This window comes from Lissotriton vulgaris, chromosome 4_1 (genome assembly GCF_964263255.1).
Source record: "Lissotriton vulgaris chromosome 4_1, aLisVul1.2, whole genome shotgun sequence".
In the NCBI taxonomy this organism is placed as follows: Eukaryota; Metazoa; Chordata; class Amphibia; order Caudata; family Salamandridae; genus Lissotriton; species Lissotriton vulgaris.
The window spans coordinates 799,724,721-799,747,520 of record NC_141691.1 but is presented as its reverse complement, the minus strand read 5'-3'; positions in this window follow the sequence as shown (position 1 = coordinate 799,747,520).

The window sequence follows — 22,800 nt, the reverse complement described above, 5'->3', positions numbered from 1 at the left end:
CCCACAGACCATCCCCATGCTGTTTCCCTCCATCCTCCCTCAAACCATTATCTCCCAAATCGATTTCTACCACCACCCTCCCTCTTTTCATCTCAGTCAATCCATATATTTCCCCCTTCCTTGCTACTGTCTCTGCCTCTTGCCCTAACAATTCCCAACAAGTGTGGGGTTAGGTGTTCCGCCTTGCGGTGGTTCCGCTCCTTCTTACAGGACAGACAGCAGGTGGTATCCCTCCCCCCTTCAATCCACCTTTTCCAAGGTGCTGCATGGGGTGCCTCAGGGATCAGCGGTCAACCCGATTCTTTTCAATGTGTACCTTAAACCTCTGATTGCGGTTATCAAGGCATATAATATCGATATCGTAAACTATGCAGACGATACTCAGTTGATCCTGTAATTTGAGGGTGAGGAGTCGACTACAGTGGAAGCTTTTCACAACTGTTTGCAGGACACGGCCCGCTGGCTGCAGGATAACTCACTACAATTCAACGCAGGAAAGACTGAGATGATCTTCTGTTCAGCTAACAGGATTTCTCCTCGTCTTCCTAGCAATTTTTGGCCTTCAAGTACTGTGTCCTCAATTCAGCCGGCTGCAAGTGTCTGCAACCTGGGCATTTTATTCGAAGACAAGCTTACTCTGGAAAGTCAGGTTAAAAAAACTACTACCTCCTGCTTTGTGATTATCAGATCCCTCCGAAAGAAATTCCCACTACTTCCTTCTCAGGTGCGTGCACAAGTGGCCAGATGCACAATTCTCAGTAGGCTTGACTAATGCAATGCTCTCCTGCTGATTCCCCTAACTTCCTGTTGGACAGATTGCAAAGAATACAGTCGACAGCGACCAAACTAGTACTAGGCTTGCCTAGAAGCTCCTCTGCATCTGCAACCTTAGCTGAACTTCACTGGCTCCCCCTGATACAGAGAGTGCACTTTAAGTCTCTCTGCCTTGTTTTTAAAGCCCTTCACAGGATAGGACCTGTGCGTATGCGCAACAAATTCAACTGATACACCCTGACAAGAACACTGGGCTCCTCTTCGGCTAGATTAGTCATGGTTCCTAGGTTTCGTAAGGTCAGATCGGGGGGCAGATCATTTGGGGTGGCAGCTGCAAAACTGTGGAATAGTCTCCCTTTGGAAATCAGGCAACTAATTTAAGACAAAATCCTAACTTAAGACAAAATCCTAATTTAGGACAAAATCCTAACCTTAAAACAAAATCCTAACTTAAGACAAAATCCTAATTTTGGACAAAATCCTAATTTAAGACTACTAAATTCCTTCTGTGAATACCAAAAGCAGTAAGTTTAGGATTTTGTCTTAAGTTAGTTCTGTGAATCGGGCCAATTATGAAGAAAGAAAGCTGATCAGAAAATACGACAAAGAATGGAGAAAAGTACCATCTCACCTGAGTTTGACTAAGCTCTGCAAAGTTAGAAAACATTACAAAGAACGAATACTCAGAGCCAAATACTCCAATATCAGAGCCCTCATGGATTCAGCAAGGAATAGACTGAACCGCCTGTTTGAGGTCATTGCAAAGACTACTGACCCCTCCACCATTTTGGCTCCTAAGTAATCAGTTACCTGTTGCAACAACATCATGGAATTCTTTGGTAAAAAAAGTTAGAGACATCCATATCTCGCTGCCAATCAATGACTCCCTTGAAATGGTTGAGACTCCACCATCCAAGGCATTACAGTCATGGTCATCCTTCTCTCCAATTTCCGAACTGGACCTACACACATTCCTCTTCAGACAATACTCCCAAAACACATTTACTAAATCTGTCAAACCTTTTGACCCCCCTATTTCATTCACGTACCTCACTGCTGAAACATTGTCCATTTTCATCAACACTGAACATCTCACTGTGCCCTTCAGGCAAACAACCCCGCTAGTACCGCCAAGCAATTTAAATATAACCTTCTCAATTCATCTATCCAATGACTGTCTGTTGAAACTGATCCACAGCTTGCACAGAACCTCATAAGCTTGTATCTAATTCTATAATAACCTCTGGACTCTTCCCAAAAATTGCTTGACAATTTCAAGCTGCCATTTTTGTTCAACCACCATTGTAACTCCTGTTCACCCCTGTGGTAAGGACAGTCTGCGCTGAGTGTTTCAAATCACTTCATAGATGCCTTGCTTTCCGTCTTTGCAATGCCCAATAGTTCAAAGGTCCAGGAAAAGGAGCTTGAATTGTTGAGGAAGGAAGACCTTCAACACGAAATGAATAAAATCTGATCTAAGCTTAAAGTATTTCAAATTTCCATTCTGATCCTCCTCAATGTATCTATTGGAAGTCTCATCATTTCCCCAACTGTATCCACCATATTTAAATGGAATTAAATTTCGACTTCTGCCGGTTTATTACAAAACTGAAACCTTCCACCAACTCCACTGCTAACTTTGTGTGACTTTCAACCATCAACTTCTCCTGATCCATAATCAATATTTTGTGCAGATATTTAATCAACCATTAATTTCTTACTTTGAGATATGCCTCAACAAGATGCAGGATGTTCATAAAGCACCCCAGTATTGATGAAAGGCTGAAAGGAAGACATACCAACATCCACATACTTCTATTCCACCTCAATTGAAGACATTTTTGATGTGGTTCTTAAATTGGAATTGTAACGTACACATCCTGCAAATCTAACCAAGTCAACCAATACCACACCTTGTCTTTCTTTTCCACCAGGAAAATGTTGCTTATAAATCCCCTTGTCTTTGGATAAGCCACTGCCATGGCACCTTTCACTAACAGGCCCCGTACCTCTTTGTCCACTAGTTGTGACTGCTCTTTGCTGAAAATCATCTCCTTTTGGAAACCATACTTGAACTGGTTCACCCTTTAACTGCCTGCAAAGCCGAAGTATCCCTTGAAATCTGAAGCCATCTCCCATAAAAATGGGCAAGTCTGCTGCCGAAGCTTAAGATAATACAAAAAGGTTTACACTTACATGATGTACCGTTGCTCGGACATTCAGTGAGGTTCCTCTACCTTGAACCCTATGCATCTGTGAGAAGAAAGCGAGAGACTGGTATGTGTTCTGCCCTTGATAATAGGTTCTGTAACCATGTGAGAATTAATTTCTCACGATCCCTTGGCTTTAGGGGATGGGGGCACTGATCCCTTGTTCACCTGGCCTATCCAATAGCATGATAAATGAAGACTTTTGTAATGTTGCATTGTGACTTTTGAAAAGAAAAAAAGGAACAACAAACCTAGACATATCCTTTATAAAAGTCACTCCAAACAAAAAAAATCTTTATCCTCTGGCCCTTCTTCATTATTCGCAAGATCCACTAGCTTTGGATCAATCTTGAGCAAAATGCTCTTCTTCTGTTCCACTGACAGAGCAGCACCAACGTTATCCTCAAGGCACACTGTCTCAACTCATCCACATCTAAATAATTACGTGTTAAATAATTAAGTATTTTAGTCAGAGGCCCAATTATGTCAATCTGTATTGACACATGTGCAAACTTTTATCTAGACCCTTATTAGGATTTCAGGCTCCATTCCGAATGAATGCCAAAATTTTAGGGTCCAATTTAGGAGTGGCCATCACCTTATTAGGCAGAGAGGGTCTACAACACTCCAATCTTAATCTAATTCTTACATCTTTCAGTATTTATTTACGCAGCCAGAACTCTATGTTTTCTGCCACAGGATAGGTAGGAGTTAATTCTGATTACAGCAAAATTATCAAACATAGCCTGACCATATGAATCCATTAAAATCTCTGAATCATTATCTTTCTCGCCTTCACTAGTAACTCTCTCTACCTCTGCTGTGAAATTCCAGTCACCTAAATCAAAATCTGAATACCAACTTATCTCAGCCTCTGCGCTACCAGAGGATTTTTCATTTTAGCAAGTAACAACAACATATAACATTGCAGTACCGTTACCAAGAATTACAATATAATAGCAATGACATCAGGTAAGCTTCACATCTTGAAATGGATTACTGTAAGAGAACACAACATGGGGGCCACGAATTATGAGCTAAAACAGGAGAAGGAAAACAATCATAATACTGATAATAATACTGTGCCCCAAATTGCATATCCTGCCCCTCCATCCCGCCAACTCCCTGTTAAACAATAGCTACTCTTTGCTATCCGTATCCGTAGAGTCATCCTCCGAGTCAACCCCCCATCCACAAATTGACTGTATAGCGCTTCCAAGTCCACCAGCAATTTAGCTTTTGAGCCAGTGCATCTGATCTGAGTCTCCTCTCCCACTGACCATTCAGAATCATCTCAAGCCCAGGCAGCCTCTGCAGGAGCCCGAACCCCTATTCATTGATAGCTATCTGCCTCCTTGCCAGTACCAGGGCCAACTGAAGGAACCTGTAACTCATCTTACACCTTTTTGGGGCAAACCAGATCACCCAACAGACAAATCTGCGGTGTGAGTGCAAAGGCTAACGTTCTGGCCCAACCAAGCCTATCCACTAACTCTATCCCAGAAGTCCTTCGCCTGTAGGTAACATCATGCCAGACGTAATGTTGATGAGGGGCGCTAGGCCCTCATTATGCTGGTGTGAAATCAGACACGCAGACACAGTGGTGATGGTTATCTAATGGGCCCTGAGCACGTACACTCAGTCCCTTTTATTGGCCAGGGTCATCTGACCAATGACGCCTGGTGGTGGGTGTGTGTTTAGTGTGCTTACATTATGCTGAGACACTAGACCATGTCTTACGTTACTACATCCCTCCCAACCTTAGTTAAGAAAATTAAACTAGCTAAAGTCCAACCTGTGGGAAAGAATATAGTTCACACAAAACCCATAACTCAATCACGACGACCCCCACGTAGTCTTCTCCACTGCTGGTCTCGTCAAATACTGGCAATGGTGTCTCGTCTGCCTTGGCAGACTTGGGCTGTACAGTCTCTCTCGCTCCGTTTCACATCCTGTGAACGTTTAGAGGTAAGACTAGCAGGTCCCGAGTGTGTTGCTTTCCGCTGGACCGTCCTGGTCGCGGTGTTCGGTTCAAACTGGTGTCTGTTCCTGACGGGATCTTCAGCTGCAGGTCATCCATCTCACGGATACCCCTCTCTTGTGGGTGTCCCCTCTCACTGGACGACCCGGAGGCCCTTTTCTGCCAGGCTCCCACTGGACCGGAGGACATCCCGCCTTGCCGCTCCAACGTGTTGAAGGACGTCGCTACGGGTCCTCTCTCCGTGTCTGAAGCTCCACCTGAAAGGGTGTTGTTGGCACTGGTTCCGTCGTGTGCGACCTTCGGTCTTCCAGGATCTTCAGCACGAGCTTCAACAGTCCGTCTCTCGTTGTGGGATCCGCTGCCACCAGAGTCCCTGAGGTCTCTGCCCCTGGATTTCTGCGGCCCCGTGTCCGTTCCCTCCCAGAGGTGGTTGTTGCCAACAGACCGGCCTGCTCGCTTCTGTCCTTCCTGGGTGACTGTCGGGTTTGCACGTGGATGCTTGCTTCCAGTGGTGTTGCATTTGTCCCGGTCGTGTGTGTGGACTGTCGTGCACCTCTCATGTACTCCTCAGTGTTTCCCTTTCTGGTGTCTTGTAGTGTCTTGGTCTACACTCCACTTTGCTCTGCTCCTTTCTCTTGTCTTCCTGTCGTCATGCTGCTCAGACCTCTTCTCCTTTCTTCTCTTTGGTGGTGGCAGACGTGCCACTCAGACCTCTTCTCCTTTCTTTTCTTCAGTGGTGGCAAACATTCCACTCAGACCTCTTCTCCTCTCTTTTCTTCTGTGGCGTCGTGCCACTCCTTCTCCATCGTCCTTTTCGCAACGCGGTCTCGTCATCTTGCTGTCTTCATCTTCCTGACCAGACTTCTCTAGGCAGCGTGCACTCCACCTGTTTCCCCCCTGGTCTTGTCCTGGTTCTTGGACACTGTGTCCTTCTCGTCTGTGACTGGACCGGTCGTTGGGATCTTCTTCCTTAACTCTGGATGTTGAATTGTGGTTGTCGAAGTTCGCTTATCCATGTTCGTGGACTGTGTTTTGGTGTTCGAACTTCTTGGACCTCTTGTCGGTCCCCTCTGCCGATGCTGGCAGGCCATCTTCGGCTCTCCTGCTGGATACTTGCTATGTCACTGTTTGTTGACCCTTGCTTCGGTCACCTCCTTTCATGACCCCCGGTGGGCCGGCTTTTGGTGCGGCCATCTGGCTGGCCGGCTTCTTGGATGCATCACGTATTGTGGTCATACGGGTTCTTCATGCGACCATCTGGTTGGTCGGCTTCTCCCTTCTTCTTTGCGACCAGACTGAGTGGTCGGCTTCACCTTCTTCTTTGTGACCAGACTGAGTGGTTGGCTTCTCCTTCTGCGTGAGTCTTCACGCTTTGCCGTCTTCCGTGTGCTCGCTACTCACTCTGTTGTGGTGCGCGCTTTTTGTCCGCGCTCTTCCTGTGCTTTGTTGGGTGCGGAGGGTTACATCACCACTCCTTTCTTCGCGTTCAAGTCGCTTCCCGTTACTTCACGGGGTGTGCTTGCTTTCTTTCTGGGACCCTGGAGCAGTGTCGGCGATCGTCGCGCTTTCTTCTTGTGTCGCACTTGCATGGTGGGGAGTCTTGGGACCACTGTATCTTCGCGTGTTGGTGCTCCTGTTTCACTTCCCGTGGTGCAATGACAACCTGTGGCCATCTGGTGCCGCTCCGCCTTCGGTTGGTCTCCGCTTTGCTCAGTGTGTCCGGTGGTCTATGCTACTGCTCCGTCGTCCTCCTTGTGCTTGGAGTTCCTTCACTCCTTGCGCTTCCCTGGGCAGCGCAGGGCTGCTTCTTGTGTCTTTAGCACATTAGGTGGCTTTGTGTTCTGCTTCCACTGGAATGGTGGCAATCTTCACTGTCTCTGTGCTGCTCTGCACCTGCCTTGCTCTATGGGCGCTTCGCAACGTGTCGCCCTGTGCTGGGTGGCTACCTTGCTTTGCTGCAGCATTCTTTGTATTGTCATAGGCTTGTTTTTCGTTAGCGGGTGCGGTACCGCTAATTGGCCACTAGAGGGTGCTGCGGGGTTTCTGTGTTCCAGTACATGCTGCCTGGGATCCCTTCACACTGCCAGAGATCTCCTCCTTTCCCCTGGTGAGCGTTTCTGTTGTCTTGACGGTTTGGGGCTTTGTGAGGAGGGGGGAAAACTCGTTCCCTTTTATGTTCTGTCACAGGCCCTCTTACACCACTGGCTGCGCAGGGGCTACATTTCTTTCGCTGAAGGCGGTATTGATTTCCGCCCTACACCGTGCTCTTGCCGGCCACATGTGCACACTTCTCTACGGGTGGGGTCCTGGCACCAAAGCGTGCTCCCTACGCTCTGCACCTCCGAAGGTGGGTGAACAACCTTTACAACGAAACTTTTACAACGCACTACCATTACAACGCAGGCATTACAACGCAAACCATTACAACGCATTGCGCTGGCGGGGCGCTCTAGGATAGGGAATACGTTTAATTTTCTATCCAACACCTTCCCTAGTGTCCACGGGGACTGGAGTTGGAATAGAAAATTAAACTTTTCACTATCCAGCACCTCTAAGCACTATGCGTTGTAATGGATTGCGATGTAAAAACTGCGTTGTAAAGGCATGCGTGGTAAAAGCATGCGTTGTAACGTCATACATCCCCGAAGGTGCTCTCCCCTGTTGCCAGCGCCCCTGTTTCTTCCCCGCCGGCAGCCTCGTACAACACATGCTGTGCGGGGGGGCTAGCTTCAGTTCTCACCGGGCGCTCAGCTGGCGGCACTGTTCTTTTTGTCCTCCCTGCCCGCGGCGGTTTCTCGCAGTCCTCGTGCAGGCAGGGGAGGAACGCTGGGGCTGTTTGTGGCTATGCGGGTTGGGCATCCGCCGGCTATTCCTTGAGGCGCTTCAACTTTGGTGGGCTCTGCTCAGACAGGGCTCTTCACATGCCCCTTGCGTGTCGGGGCATTTGGCCCTTCTCTGCGGGGCTGAAGGGGCGGGGTGAGCTCCCGCTGGCGCTCATTGTACTGGGACGCTTCTCTCTGGGGTCTCCCCGCAGCGCCTACCTGGCAGCGGGGCAATCTCGTGAGGCAGCTCTCTCTCTCCCAATTCATGGGCTCATCTCCGGCTGTGGTATTGGGTTCCCAAGGCCTACATGCTCCGCAGAATACCCACTTACACCAAAAGAACTGTTGGCACGGAAACTGAAAAGTACAAAAGACAAGTTTATTAAGACCCCATGGGGTGGTGGTACATTCCTACAGCACCCTTTGGCAATGCAAGAAGTATCACACCGAACGTTGGTGTGAGTCCTTCTTTTATACACTTTACAGGTAATAAAAAGTTTAGGCGGTACAAGATTACAGAGTTTATGTACATATATGGTCATTTTTGGAGCACAGCCAACTCATGGGAGGGGTTACAACTCCACTGGTCAGTTTGGCGGAACATTCCTGAGGGGTGACTGGTCAGTTAGGACTGCGCATGTACAGGCTTGACCGTTACTAAAAATAGCCTGTTGCTGGGCAAACTCGAGTGGTCAGCAGCACGGACAAAGGACTAAAGAGCATGCTGACCACGAGGCCGCTCATTCCCTAAAATGGCCGCCATACATAGCGCTTGGACGCCCATCCTAGCGCTTGGACGCCCATTTGGGCAGCAATCGCGCTTTACAAATCACAATACAATACAATACATGCAAAATGACGTTTTCGAGTAAGGCCAAGTTAAGGGAAATAACGTGTAGCAAAGCTAAGCGCTAACCCAGCCATTGTCAAATTACGACAGACGACCCTTTCAGCGTTTAGCTGAAGCTACCTCATAGTGGACGTAGTCGGGATTCTCATCTTCAATATCAATTAACATTATTTGAGCTACTTCTTTATGAAGCATCAATTCATTTTGTGCAAGAGCTCGTCTAGATGGAATACAGGCTGATAAACACATAGAACATAAGGCAGGGCCACATTGTATACATAAACATAGGAAGAATAAGATCCCAACTACAACACATAGGATTGTCAGTAGCTTCCAACCCCAGGTACTCAACATTGACCAGAACCACCCCGAAAAAGTCCACATGCCATTATCCGGGTGTATCTCAGCAGCAATTTTGTGAAGTTTAGAAATTGCATCATAAACAGATGGTGAATTATCTGGCACGTAAATGCAGCAGCTACTTCCGATGATTCTACATGCCCCCCCTCGATCAGCTAGAACCACATCAAGGACCATGCGATTCTGGAGCATAACAATTCTAGAAATTTGAAGTTCCTCCTTTATATTCCCTAGTGCAATAGCAGTGTCATTAGCTACAGCCTCAACAACACGAGTCAGTCGTCGAATTTTCCGACTGTTCAAAGCAGCCCCCACAAAAGAAAACAATCCCAAATTAAAGTCTACATATTGTTGTAAAGCAGTATCGGTCTGGTCAATATCATCCAAGACCACAGTACGTTTAACTCGATTTAACACAAAATTGTGGTAGAGCACATAGTCATTGTGATACATGGGTGGGGCAATGAATACAGGGGGTAATACAAAAGATACATAGCATGTACCTAACCATCCTAAAGGGAGCTGATGATAGCCTTTATTACCACAGATAAAGTATGTATTTCGGGATGCCACAAATGATATGCCATTCGGACTGTCAAATGTAAGTGTGGTGTTACATTCACTTTTTCCAACCGGGATTGTACCTTTATTACGTATACAGAGATCGGCCTTGGTATTTATAACATTAATAACATGTGAACTAGACATATTAATATTTCTTTGATTGCTGTAAATTCGGGGTGCAGACACATTATCGGGGCGGTACTCTTCCCATTCAAATCGAGTACCCTCAGCTCGGTCATGATAACATATTTTGTTTAAACGGAAAAGCACCCCCCCTTTCGTTGGCCATCGTAAGGTGAATAGGAGAGTATACCAGGCGTTACAGGAACCATTGTGGGAAAATGGGAGTGGGATGAGCGGGGTGCCCCCTTTCTTCTGATGACCAGGCAACATCCCACACACCCAACAGTTAGAAGTGTTCGTCATATTATGAGTATGATGCAAAATCTGAATGAAGCTATTGTCAAGTAAGTCTGTTGGTGCCGTTCTTCATGGTAGGGCAAGGTGAAGTGAAAATGTTCAGATGGAGCCGGGGTAGTCGGCAGCAAATGTTCTCGTACAGGCACCGCAAGTTCTACTACCCAGGCTATCACTGCTATCACCACAATTGTCAGTACGAACAAGATAGCACCAAGAATTCTCTTGTCTCGTGATGCAGAAGACGCCATAATTCAAAGAGTTCACAATGTCTCAAATGTATATATCTAAAAAGGGAAAAAATATGGTGCTGAGCTCCGAGGTAGCCGCTGTTTTCTTCTCCGGGATCAAGACGGGTGTCGCTACTCTTGGCAGAACTGATCCCCCCCCCTTGAGATTCCCGGTTTCCGTTTCACAAACCCCAGAGCGGTAACCAACCAGTCTCGCACAAAAAAAAAAAAATCTTCTTCCTATCTTGGCCGCAGATCGTAGCGCTGTCGTCCAGAAACGGTGTGGTCCAGGAAGGCTCCCTCAGATTCGGCCGACGTCACAGCTGGGCTCTTTTCTTTATCCAAGATCTCTTTGTAGTCGGACAACACAGTAGGATTCACAAGGTCCGGAGAAACGAGACGGCAGTGAGTTGAATGCACCCACCGCTTTCTGTTGGTCACTCGCACAGCCGTTCGAGTCGCCAAGAGGACCTGCTCGGGGCCACGCCACCTCGGTTCCAAGCTGTTCGCTCTCTCAAACGACTTCACCATCACATAGTCTCCAGGACGGAGACTATGGGCCTCTCCAATGGAATTGTCAGGGAGCGCTTCTCGAACCTGTTGATGAATAGAAAGCAAATCATTTGTTAATCGTGCCAAATAATCATTCATCATTATACAAGGCACATCATGTAACAATCGCGGCTTAGGAACTCCCCATATATTCATAGGCCTTCCAAACACCACTTCATACGGTGTGAGGCCAGTTCGAGAATGGGGCACTGATCTAAGAGAGAGTAATGCTAGCGGTAGGGCATCCGGCCACTTCAATGACGTGGACGCCACAATCTTAGCCAGCTTTAGTTTCAACGTGGCATTGTACCGCTCGACAAGACCTGCTGACTGAGGGTGAAACACAGCATGAAACTTCTGCTGGATCCCCAGTCCCTTTAGCACATACTCCACAATTTTCCCAACAAAATGAGGACCATTATCGCTCCACAAAAATTTGCAAACTCCAAAGCGAGGGAAGTACTCTTTGAGCAGAACCTTTGCTGTTGTCAAAGCTGTATTATCTTTCGTGGGGAAGGCCTCGACCCATTTGCTAAAAGCACACACCACCACTAAGACATACTTAAGGTTATTGCAACGCTCAAGCTGGATATAATCCATTTAAAGTACCTCGAATGGCTCAGAAGGTGGAACGAAACCTCCTTTCGGAGTATGCGTCCCTTTTGCAGGATTGTGCTGTAAACATATCAAACAGGTCTGCACTACTCTCTTAGCAGTATTGGCAATCTCAGGATGCTCCTAAACTCGCGTTAACAATCGAGTAATTGCGAGAGCTTCCATATGTGCTAACCCGTGTGTCATCTGGACCATCGCCTGCAAGTAAGCTGCAGGTAATTTCCATCTCTCCATGTCTTTACTCCTCCAACAACCCTCGTCATCTAGTACCCCTTCTGCTGCCCATGTTACAAGTTCTGTTTCAGTCGCTGATTTTTGGATGTCTAGTATCTCTGCTTTTACATCATGCCATCGCTCGGCCTGCGACTTTGCTACATACATGGGGGAATCATTTCGAGACATAGCTGTTTGTCTTGCTATACTGTCTGCAAAGGCATTGCCTTGTCCCACTTTATCAGTGACCTTTTTATGTGCACTGCATTTAATTATCGCTACTTTCTTTGGGCAAAGCAACGCATTTAGGAGATCACGCACTAGTTCTCCCTGCATAATGTGTACTCCATGCGAGGTCAAAAACCCACTCTCTCTCCAGAGTAAGCCGAAGTCATGCGCTACTCCGAAGGCGTACCGGCTGTCTGTGTAGATGTTCACACATAGGCCAGCACTCAGTTCGCAGGCTCTTGTCAAGGCTATCAGCTCTGCTGCTTGAGCCGATTTCTGAGGTATTCGTGCTGTTTCTACCACTGTCTTAAGTGTCGTGATCGCATATGCTGCGGAAGTTGTGCCATCTGGTAGCCTCAAACACGATCCATCAACCCACAGTTCCCCATCCACATCTGGAAGTGGCATATCCTGTAAGTCGACACGACCCTTTGTTTGTTCCTCAGTCAGGAAAACACAATCGTGATGTTTTTCCTCCTGACCCTCTTCGACCGGATAAGGCAATAAAGTGGCAGGGTTCAGGGTAGCACATCTTTTCAGTGTGATATGTGGTGCCAGAAGTGTGAGTTCATATCCTGTTAAACGCGCGCTCGTGAGATACTGAGTCTTTGTTTGATTTAACAGGGCATCTACTGCATGGGGAACTAGCACCAACAGTTTGTGCGATAACACTATTCCCTCACTCTGCCGTATAGCTACTGCTGTTGCTGCCACTGCTCGGAAGCACCCAGGTAACCCTCGTGCTACAGGATCAAGAATGGCTGAGAAGTACGCGCATGGCCTCTGCTTGTCCCCGTGTGCTTGCACTAACACTGATAACGCGCACCCGTCTTTCTCGTGCACGTACAATGTGAAAATCTTTGTGTAATCTGGTGTACCTAACACGGGTGCAGAGCAAAGGGCCTGTCTCAATTGTTCAAAAGCATTCTGACATTCATCTGTCCATTCAAGGGGCATTGGTGTCGTTTTGGACAGTAACGCTAACGAAGGTTTTATAATGTGCGAAAACCCCATGATCCACTGTCTACAAAAGGACGTTAATCCTATGAAGGCGCGTACATCTCTCTGAGTGCGGGGGACTGGTGTGTCTAAAATCACTTGAATTCGATCTGATGTTAATGCACGCCCCTCCTTAGACAAAAGATGACCGAGGTAGGTCACCTTGGGTCTACAGTATTGCAGCTTTTTCTTAGAGACTTTATGGTTGTTCTGAGCCAGAAAGGACAACAAGGCAAGTGTACTCTCCTCACATTGTGCATAAGTGTCTGCAGCCAACAGGAGGTCGTCAACATACTGTATAAGGGCTACTCCGGATTGCAGTTCAAAAGAATCAAGCTGTCTTTTTAGAGCCTGGCTATAAATGCTAGGACTCTCAGTGTAACCTTGAGGAACACGACAAAATCTATACGATTTATTATTTATCGTAAAGCCAAATAAGTATCTGCTGTCGGGATGGATGGGAATGGAAAAAAATGCATTTTTGAGATCAATGACAGTAAATGTCGTCGCTGTTGGAGGGACCAAGGTAAGCAATGTCGTGATATCGGACACCACTGGATATTGGGGACTGACAATTTTGTTAATTTCTCTCAAATCAATAATAAAGCGATAGACTTTGTCGTCAGTGTCTTTCTTAAGAATCGGAAGAATAGGGCTATTACAGACATTATAAGGAACTTCCTCCACCACTCCCGCAATGATCAAATCCTGAACGATATGTGTCAGGGCAATTTGACCTTCCCTAGAAATCTTAAACTGTGGTACACGTGGCAGAGATACTCCCTCCTTGACAGTAATTCGAATAGGTGGAATAAGCATCTGTCCCACATCCGTATCTGAGGTCGCCCACAACGTATGAGGGAGAGAGGCTAATGCTTCAATTTCCTGTATTGTACAAAATCTGTCTGAATCTGGGTAATTGTCATTTAAAATAACCCGCACTCCTTCGGGAGCGCAGCGTATCGTTGCTCGAAAATATTTGAGCAAATCAATGCCGATAATGTTATCTGGAGTGTGAGGCGACAACAGAAATGGACAAAAGCTGAAAAATTTGTCAATGCAAAGTGCAAGAGGTTGTGATAATGGGCTAGGAGAGGGTGTGCCATCAAACCCTATACATGTTATCGTTTCGCCAGACTGGGGAGCCCTTGGAACCAAGTTTTTAGACAAAGCACTACGAGTAGCTCCTGTGTCAACTAAAAACTGATCAGTAGAACCCAAAATGCCCGCTGATACATATGGACCTCTTTGATCTACTGGCACTTCAACTGATTCCGTACCCCATCCTACGCAGTCCTATGCATGTACATAATCCTGATGCTCCACATTCTCACCCTGCGAAATCTGATATTGATTTCGTCTATCAAAAGTATTTTGTTCATCCTGGCCACGGCCCCCCCTTTCAAACCTACCACGATCACTTCCGCCCCCTCTCGCTCCTGAATAATTATTCCTCAACCTTCCACTTCCTCGACCACGCTGACTACGCTGCTCACGAAGTACCGGACAATCTTCAGCCCAATGCCCAAACTCCTTACAATATGCACATTGGTCCTCCGCTATGTCAGTACGACCGTACAACGCATTACTCCCTCCTCGCCGACCTCTATCACTCCCTCTAGATTGCGCACCGAGAACCTGCGCCAACATCACCTTCGTTTTCAATTCCTTCGTTTTCTTATCTGCACTTTCTTTAGCCTCTACTTCCTGCCATTCATAATACTGAGCCATAGTTAGCAAAGACGCAGGGGTCGCCGTGGTCCAGGAACTTTCACTCGCTTTTAACCGCTTCGCAATCTCCGGTAGGAGATTAGCCACGTACTTATCAACGAACAGATGCCTACCCGTATCATCTGTTAATGATTGACCACTGTAATCATGAAACGCTTCCTCGAAACGTGTAAAGAAATCTGATACTGATTCATCTAACTTTTGTTTGCACGAAGCTAGCATAGTCCAATCGATCTTTTTTGAAGGAACAAGCGTTTTGAGTTTAGTTAAAATAGCCGCTGGGAGCTCTAAAATCAAATCACATGGTTTACATGCAGGCTCCCTGTCTAAGTCAGCCTGGTTTATTTCTTTCCAAGTTCCCCCAAGCATCGCTTGATCATTAGTTTTACGAATCGACCTCCACATGTCAGGCGGAAGAATTAACCCAAAAAAGAGATCTATGTCAACAAGAGTCATAACACAAGAGGAAATGGCCCCCTCCACCCCTTCATAGAATGCGGCTGGATTTTTAAGAAGATCGGGCAAGGAGTTCTTTAGTGCCATAACATCTGCTCTATTCCACGGCGTATACACCCAATTATATATAAAGTACCCCTTCGCATCCTTCGACGTTTTATCGTCATCTGTACCATCCCCCTTTGGGGGAACATACAAAGGTGCAGCTTCACGCATAGGCATAACATGCACTTTAGAATTCTTATCTGAGCCCCGGAGAGAACATTCTTTGGACTGCTCTGTCGACCCCGGCACAGACTCCTTAGCCTTTTTCCCTTCTTCCCGCAATCTGGACGCCTCATCCCGTAGCTGGAGCAGTTGTTTGAAAAGGTCATCAACATCTGAAAGAACAAATAAACCTTTATCCAAATTCTCACAATAGACCGACACAGCCTTAGGTTCTAAGGTGTCTGAATATTTACGAAATCGAGTAACAACTTCATTTGCAAAAGTATTCAAAAAACACATCAATTCTCGTTCTGTCCATTTACCCCTTTCAACTACAACTTCTGCCACAGTTACTTGATTCAAATTTAATTTTCTAGCATAACTACGCAAACCCGCGGCTCTCTCCGCAGATAACCTGACACTCGATTTATCCTTCCCGTCCGACTTATCCCGTTCTTCATCACCAGAATCTTCAGTCGGAGCCGTAGGAGAAACGTACGGAGGCGGAGATCGATCTAATAACGAAAAATCATCAATTTCATTATTAAGGACAGGATGAAGCGGACGACGAATAGGAAATTGACCGGTCGTTTGCAAATTACGTTCCCGTGTCTCCCTCTCTTTCTTTTCCTGCGCCTCCTTTTCCTCAAGCTGTAAAGCTTTGTCTCGAGCAGCCTTGCGCTGCTCTTTGTCCGCCAAGGCAACTTCACGCTTCATACGTTCACGCACCGCTTTCTCCCACAATCGCACACAATCAAACATATCCTGTCTAGACCTGCGCTGAAACAAACATTGCTCCACAAACTGAACCTTTCGCAAATCAAACGACCCATGTAGTGGCCATTGCAACTCGGGATCAGTTCTAGTGTATTTATGCCATAATTTACTGTACAGTATAGGGGGAAGGCCGAATTTGACATACATCTCACGGTTTGGAGTTCCTTCTGGGGGAGCCGGCTGAGATTCCGCTAACCTAATTGTGGTACCATTTCCAAGACAGCACATCCCTCGGAGTGTGCTTAAAACAGGCATGTTCAAAAAGTATCACGAAAGCGTGATACCATATAAATGGCACTTACAGTACTTCACACAAATGTGCCGCTCAGAATACAAACAAAATTAGAGAAACATCTCTACATGCCTGCCTATGTGAAGTACACTACACATATGATTCAAAGTTCATAAAGTCAAAATGTTAGCTAACTCAAATCATAGTCACAATCATAGAACTTCAGCAAGCGTCCGTAGACTACCTTACCGATCACAAATCTTACCCAAATCTCAAATGTCCAGATTCCAACTGCCAAGGTCTTTGATCGAATCAGCCAAACAGGCACTGCACAGCAACACAAACGAGCAGGATCTCAGTCGGAGACCGGCGCCACCTGGAAGGTCAGATCAGAAAGAAAGGAAGAAAACACCGTGGGTGCCAAGACTCGGGTCACTCAGTGGCAGCGTACGCGTCCATGGCGAGTTTCCAATCCTTCGTCACGACCTCTCCTTCGGGCATCCGAGTCGCCGATGAGTCCCTTCGTGGTCGCCAATTTGTGGTATTGGGTTCCCAAGGCCTACATGCTCCGCAGAATACCCACTTACACCAAAAGAACTGTTGGCACGGAAACTGAAAAGTACAAAAGACAAGTTTATTAAGACCCCATGGGGTGGTGGTACATTCCTACAGCACCCTTCGGCAATGCAAGAAGTATCACACCGAACGTTGGTGTGAGTCCTTCTTTTATACACTTTACAGGTAATAAATAGTTTAGGCGGTACAAGATTACAGAGTTTATGTCCCCCGGGTCTAGCAAATTCCTGTCAGCGCGTCAGGAGCCTAGGCCGTAGTAGGCCTGAAGCCAGCTCCTGCCCCATGTGACGGGGGAACACCTCTGCCCTGCCCCTCCGAGCGCCGCGCAGCCATTGGTCCTGGCTGGCCCGCCCCCGAGGCGAGCCCCGTGATTGGTCCCTGCAGCCCGGCCGCTCCTTTGTGGGTCCGGGATTGGTTCCCGGGCCGTGGAACAACCAGCAACCTCGCCGGAGGGCCCCGAAGGAAGCCCGGGCCCTCCCGACACTGCGAACCTCCGCAAGGGCTCCTTGTGGAGCCGTAGATCAGAAGGAGGAGGGCGGCCGCGGAAGGGAATGCGGGGCCCCAGGGTGATCGAAGAGGGCCCCGGGGCCGCCCTCCCCTGCCGGGACTGTTGCAGACCGGTGGCCTTCATTAACTGCCACAGGAGACAGAGAATTGGTGACTGGGCCCCGTTGGCCCTAATCTAGCCGAGGAAGGCCCTGAACTGGGCTAGTGCCCCAAAGCCACTGTGGGTCCTCAGCTAAGGGAAGTTAACCCCTGGCTAGGGGTCTGGTTCTACATAGGAAAGTACTGTTTCATGTTGCCTGATTCCTCATATGATTCACTCCTGGAATAAGGGGAGAGTTTTCACTCCTGGAATAAGGGGAGAGTTACTCAAGCTAAATGTCGACTAAGTTAGACCCTGATGCCTGAGTTAATTTTGAGTTATGAAGTACCCTTGCTTGGTGCATTACGTATTCTTAATGAGGAGCCCATCGTACCGGAATGCCTACAGTGATATAGGGGAATGTTTTATGCCTGCTAACTGAGCTGATAATTGAATGCCTTGTACTGAATTCCTTGCAGGGGCGGGCGTCATAGAATATTTATGGAGATGTACTGATTACTTATTGACTTACCCCCTTTACTACTTCAATGAAATGGTCATTCTGGGTGAAATGATTTAATGAAATGTTCTGCCTTTGATTAATGCTAAAGTTACCGCGACAGGTTATTTTGAATACTGAATGGCTCTCTGGAGGAAGGAACCTAATGAAATGTTTAGCTTTGATGCACTGCTCTAGATAAAATTATTTGATTTTTACTCAAGCTCACTGTTGTGGTCTCCATCCTTGCGTGTGCACTTATTGTGTCAGTGGGTGTGTGGTGTATAGTCACTTAACACCTGAGCTTTCGGGTGCCTACCTGCTCGTGCCAGGCTACCCCAGGGGAACTAGTGCCCCCAGTTCTTACAGTTGGTAATACCAATACGGAAGAATAGGCAGTATTGTATTTCGAGGCCCAGTCAATCTCTCACGTGGCATGTTGTATGTTTTTCAGGCATCTATTTAATGTAGTTCGAGGCTCGCAACCCTCCCCCTCCTCACAGCCGGTCTTTGAATCTCTATAGGACGCGGCGCTGGAAGCCCTCATCCAGATGACACAAGCGCTCAGCAGTCAGCATCCTGTGTGTGCGTTGCAGCCCAAACTCTGTGACACCTTGGTAACAGGAGCGTCTTCTGCTGCCAGCCTGGGACATTTTGTATACAAGGAGGGCACCTGCCAAGCGCCAACCTTCCCCTTCAGGCCAATCCCGTGACGACTGCTATGGACAGCGAAATTTTAGAAAGTTTGGGGCGGCCGCGTGGGCAAGTAACATCGCCATCTTACAAAGTCCAGCTTTTGAGCAGGGGGGACAGAGTCCACCCTGTAAAATAAGTAGGGGGACCCGTCCAACCTTGTGGTACCCCGACTCGTGCCCTGCACATAGGAGCCAGAGAGGCAGTGGTCGAAGTGGGCGGGAACGGCAGGGCACGGCGTGCCCCTACTTCTTTAATTCTGTAGATTCCGTTCCCCTATTTTTTTATTATGAAAATGCGTCCCTAGACATCAGAAATATTCTGCTCGTGGACAGGCGGGGAGCAGAGAAGGAAAAGGTCTCTGTCTCTTACTTCCTGCCCAGACAAGACAAGGAAAGGTGTCCGCTTCTGCTCTGCCGCTGGCAGCTGCCCCCTCTTTCTTACTCCTATTCCCTCTCGTTCTGTCTAACTCCTTCTCACTTTTCCGAAAATCATGAATCAAGAAATGGTTCTCACCGTCTCTTCCTGTCGTTCATTTGTACCCCTGTGAAATGGATGCAAAAAAGAAAACCACTGTTCCTGGAAATGCCGTTTTGACATTTTTCTATTCCAAAGTGCAACCTCTGAAAAAAAATGTTCAAACTCTGAAAAATAATTAAATAAAGCAAGATGGAGTGTTCTTAAAGTGGCCAGATAATTTTTTTCAAACCCCAACACATTAGCGCCACTTTACAGATTTTGCCAGTAAAGCGCTACTTTTGTTTTCTTGTCTTTCTTTGAACAGCATCATTTTCCTCCAATACCTCCTACCTGGAGGCAGGGCTTGCGCTGGCATGGCATGGGCAGTGTGGGCAGCTGGCCAGGGCCTGGCACTCTGCCTGCCAGAATGGGGCCCCCCACAATGGCAATTAACACCCCACTAGTCCTCGTGTATGTGTACTGATCAGAGTGAAAGAAATGCTTCACAAACGGGCTCATGGGACCTCTAAGGGATGGTGTGGGAAGGCCTAGGGGAGGGTACACCTCTCAGGCAGCCAGTTCAGAGACTCGGCAGGGCGCCTATTGTCAGCTCTTTAGCCCACACAAGTTTAACTCAGCCCCCAAGCAATTCTCACACCTTCAGTTCGAAATGGGCTGTACAAGAGTTGCTTGGGGTGGCTGAGAAGAGGAGCTGCGGCCCAAGTGGAGTCTGCACAAAGCAGCTTCCCTGAGATCAGAAGGTGTCACTTATGTAGTTTTCAGGGGCCTCCCACATTCCCTTTTGCCCAGGGCCCCGAAAATCCTAGGACCAGCCCTGCCTGGAGGTACTGCAATACCTGGTTGATGGGTGGATTGGAAAACGAAATGTGCATGGTGTCTTTGTGTTCATAAATGTGGTCTTTTGAAACCATGCTGCTTACGTTTTGTAAGCATATAAGCAGTGGACATTGAAATGGGTCCTTTCTGGGCCCTGTAGTTATGTCCTTAACTTTTCAGGCAAAAATACTTGTTGATTTTTGAATAATGACTGTAAAAGCGTTAAGTTCACCATGTTCCTGCTTACATTTTACATGCTTTATTAAATCTTTCATTCCTTATGAGTGTTTTCTTTTTTCTAGGATGTTGTTACCTTTTCTTTTAGGCAGCATATTGCTCTTGCCTAGTGTGTAATTTGAATTGAGTCGCATCCAGTTATTTATAGCAGGTCAAATTGGGTTGTGGCTGAAGGCAGTATGAGTTTCTCTCAGTGGGGCAGTATGGTGTTCAGTGAGGGCGCAGCTGTAGCACTGGGGGCAGAGCTGGTAAATTTAGAACTAGGGAACCAGGTTCAGCCTTCATGATTAATCCCCCAGACCACTCTCCTGAGGGAGCACATTCCCATACCAGACCTTAGAATGCACCAGAAAAGCCCTGGTATGTTAGCACCAGCAGGTGTACCCTAGCAGTGGAAAGTGTGGGTTCACCTTGAAGGCTTGCCCACCACAATCCATACTGAAGTTCAACTCCAGTCTTGCGGGCAGGCCTACGAAGTAGCAGACCCCAGAGCAACAGTGACTCTGTCACTGAGGTCACAGGACCCCTGAGAAGAGCTGGCTCTAGGGCGGTGCGACTGGTGTGACTGCAACGGGCGCTGACTTTGAGTGGGGGCGTCGCATATTATGGTTTTAAAAGCACTTGCTGCCTCCTTCCTGGCCGCCAGCTATTTTCGGCTATAATAAAAATGTCATGATAACTCGGATGAATAAACTTCTTCCTAGAGCGAGATCGGAGATTTGTCTAGTGGAAGTTTTGACTCATGGAAAGATAGCGCAGAGGGTTAATGTGCCTGCTGCAAAGAAAATGTACCAAGTGCACATATTGTAAATAGGTCAGTGGGTTACTGCTTTTGTCAGTGAGATCCTTTTGCTACTTACAGTTTATCAGTTAAAATCCTAACAAAGAACAGTGAGCTATTAACTTTCATCTAAGAGCTGCATACAAACTGCAAGGTATAAACTAGAGCATTATGGTTTTTTCCCTAAGCCTTTGATTATCCTAATGTTGCAAAAAGTGTTATTTTTGATACAAATCAATAATGATTTTTAAAGAGAACCCCAAATCATGGTATTAAGTTTTAAATTCTGAGTTTGTGTTTCTCCATGCCAATCACTGTTAAACTATACTGTCTACTAGTATGGTTATCATGTGACTCCTACACCTTGTAGTCCTTTGTCTTATGTAATATTTCCTATACAGTCATTTACACACTTACAATTGATTGTCTCTGTGTATATTGCTGACGACAGAAACTCCATGGCTCGGAAACAAATGGCTCATGCTTCCACTTTTAAGGATTTTTGGGACATTCTGTGATTAAAATAAATTCACAAAGTGGAATATGTTTCTAATGTCAGTAGCTCATATTAATCGTTAAATAATCATGTGTATCCATTGGTTGAATTACATAACATAATAAGCTGTAACTGGTTAGTGAAATGACACACAAATACTAAAGATTGGGATGTGTTGTGCACCCTGGCCACACCTCTAACTCCGCCCACTGATCCAATCCTCAGGTTATTCCCGCCCTCTGATTCTCCGCCCACAGTTCCCCTACTTTTTTTTCCCCACTTGGACCACTGCAGAGAGGACATCCTCGATCCCTCCATCAGCCGTGCCTGTAGCCCAGACCACTCCACCAGCAGAGCCAGCTCCCAGTTAATCCCAACCTCCATCCATTTTGCCACATGTTGCATGTGAAAAGCAAAGTAGTAATAATCCATTTTCAGGACCCTGAGCCCATTCTCCTCCTATTCCCTCATTAAAGTCAGATTGCCCACCCAGCTTCTTTTCCCTGCCCAGATAAGTGAGTTGAGGAGTGTATTCAAATGATGAAAAAACGCCCGCTCTCAGGGGGCACAAAGAATTCTGGATCACATATAGACAGCTCAGAAACACCATCTTGGATACTGCAATTCTTCCCATCAGCAACAGTGGCAGGGTGTTCCAGACCCGCGTTAATTTCCTCAAGGAATTTGTCACCCACTCAATATTATCCTCCAATTGCTTTTTGTGTATATGAGCCACCATCATGCTCGGGTAACTGAAGCGATCAGTCTCCCACTGCACCCCTAATTCTGGCAGCCTCGCCACACGCACTCCAGCCAGGACTGCCAGTGAGAACAATAAGGATTTCCTTATATTGATATTGAGGTTGGACACCTCCCCAAACTGGATATATGACATTACAACGCATACTATTACAACGCATGCTTTTACAACGCAATTTTTACAACGCAAGTACCATTACAATGCATTACTTTACAACGCATACCTTTACAACGCGATATCGTAATAATAATGTAAAAGTACCATTACAAAGAATACATTTATAAGGCATACCCTTACAACGCAGTATACATCGTAATTTTTTTTAAATTTAATTTGTACAATACAACCTGGCACGGGATGCAGGGAAAATAGGGGGTTTGGGTGGGGAAGTGTATTAAAACGTGGAAAGAAACGGGATGTAACTTTAACTGAAATGAAGGCTTGTTAAAAAAATTAATACTCGAGTATAAAAATGAATACTCGAGTATTAAAAAAAGCAATATCAAAATCTATTTTTCACAATTTTTGCAGAATCTCAACTTTCAAAGCAAAGAAATCCAAAAGGAAAGTCAACAGCAAGAACCAAATACAACGAAAAAAGAAATAGACAAGACTAAAAAGGTAAATCAGATCCCAATTCAACATATCTAAACAAAAC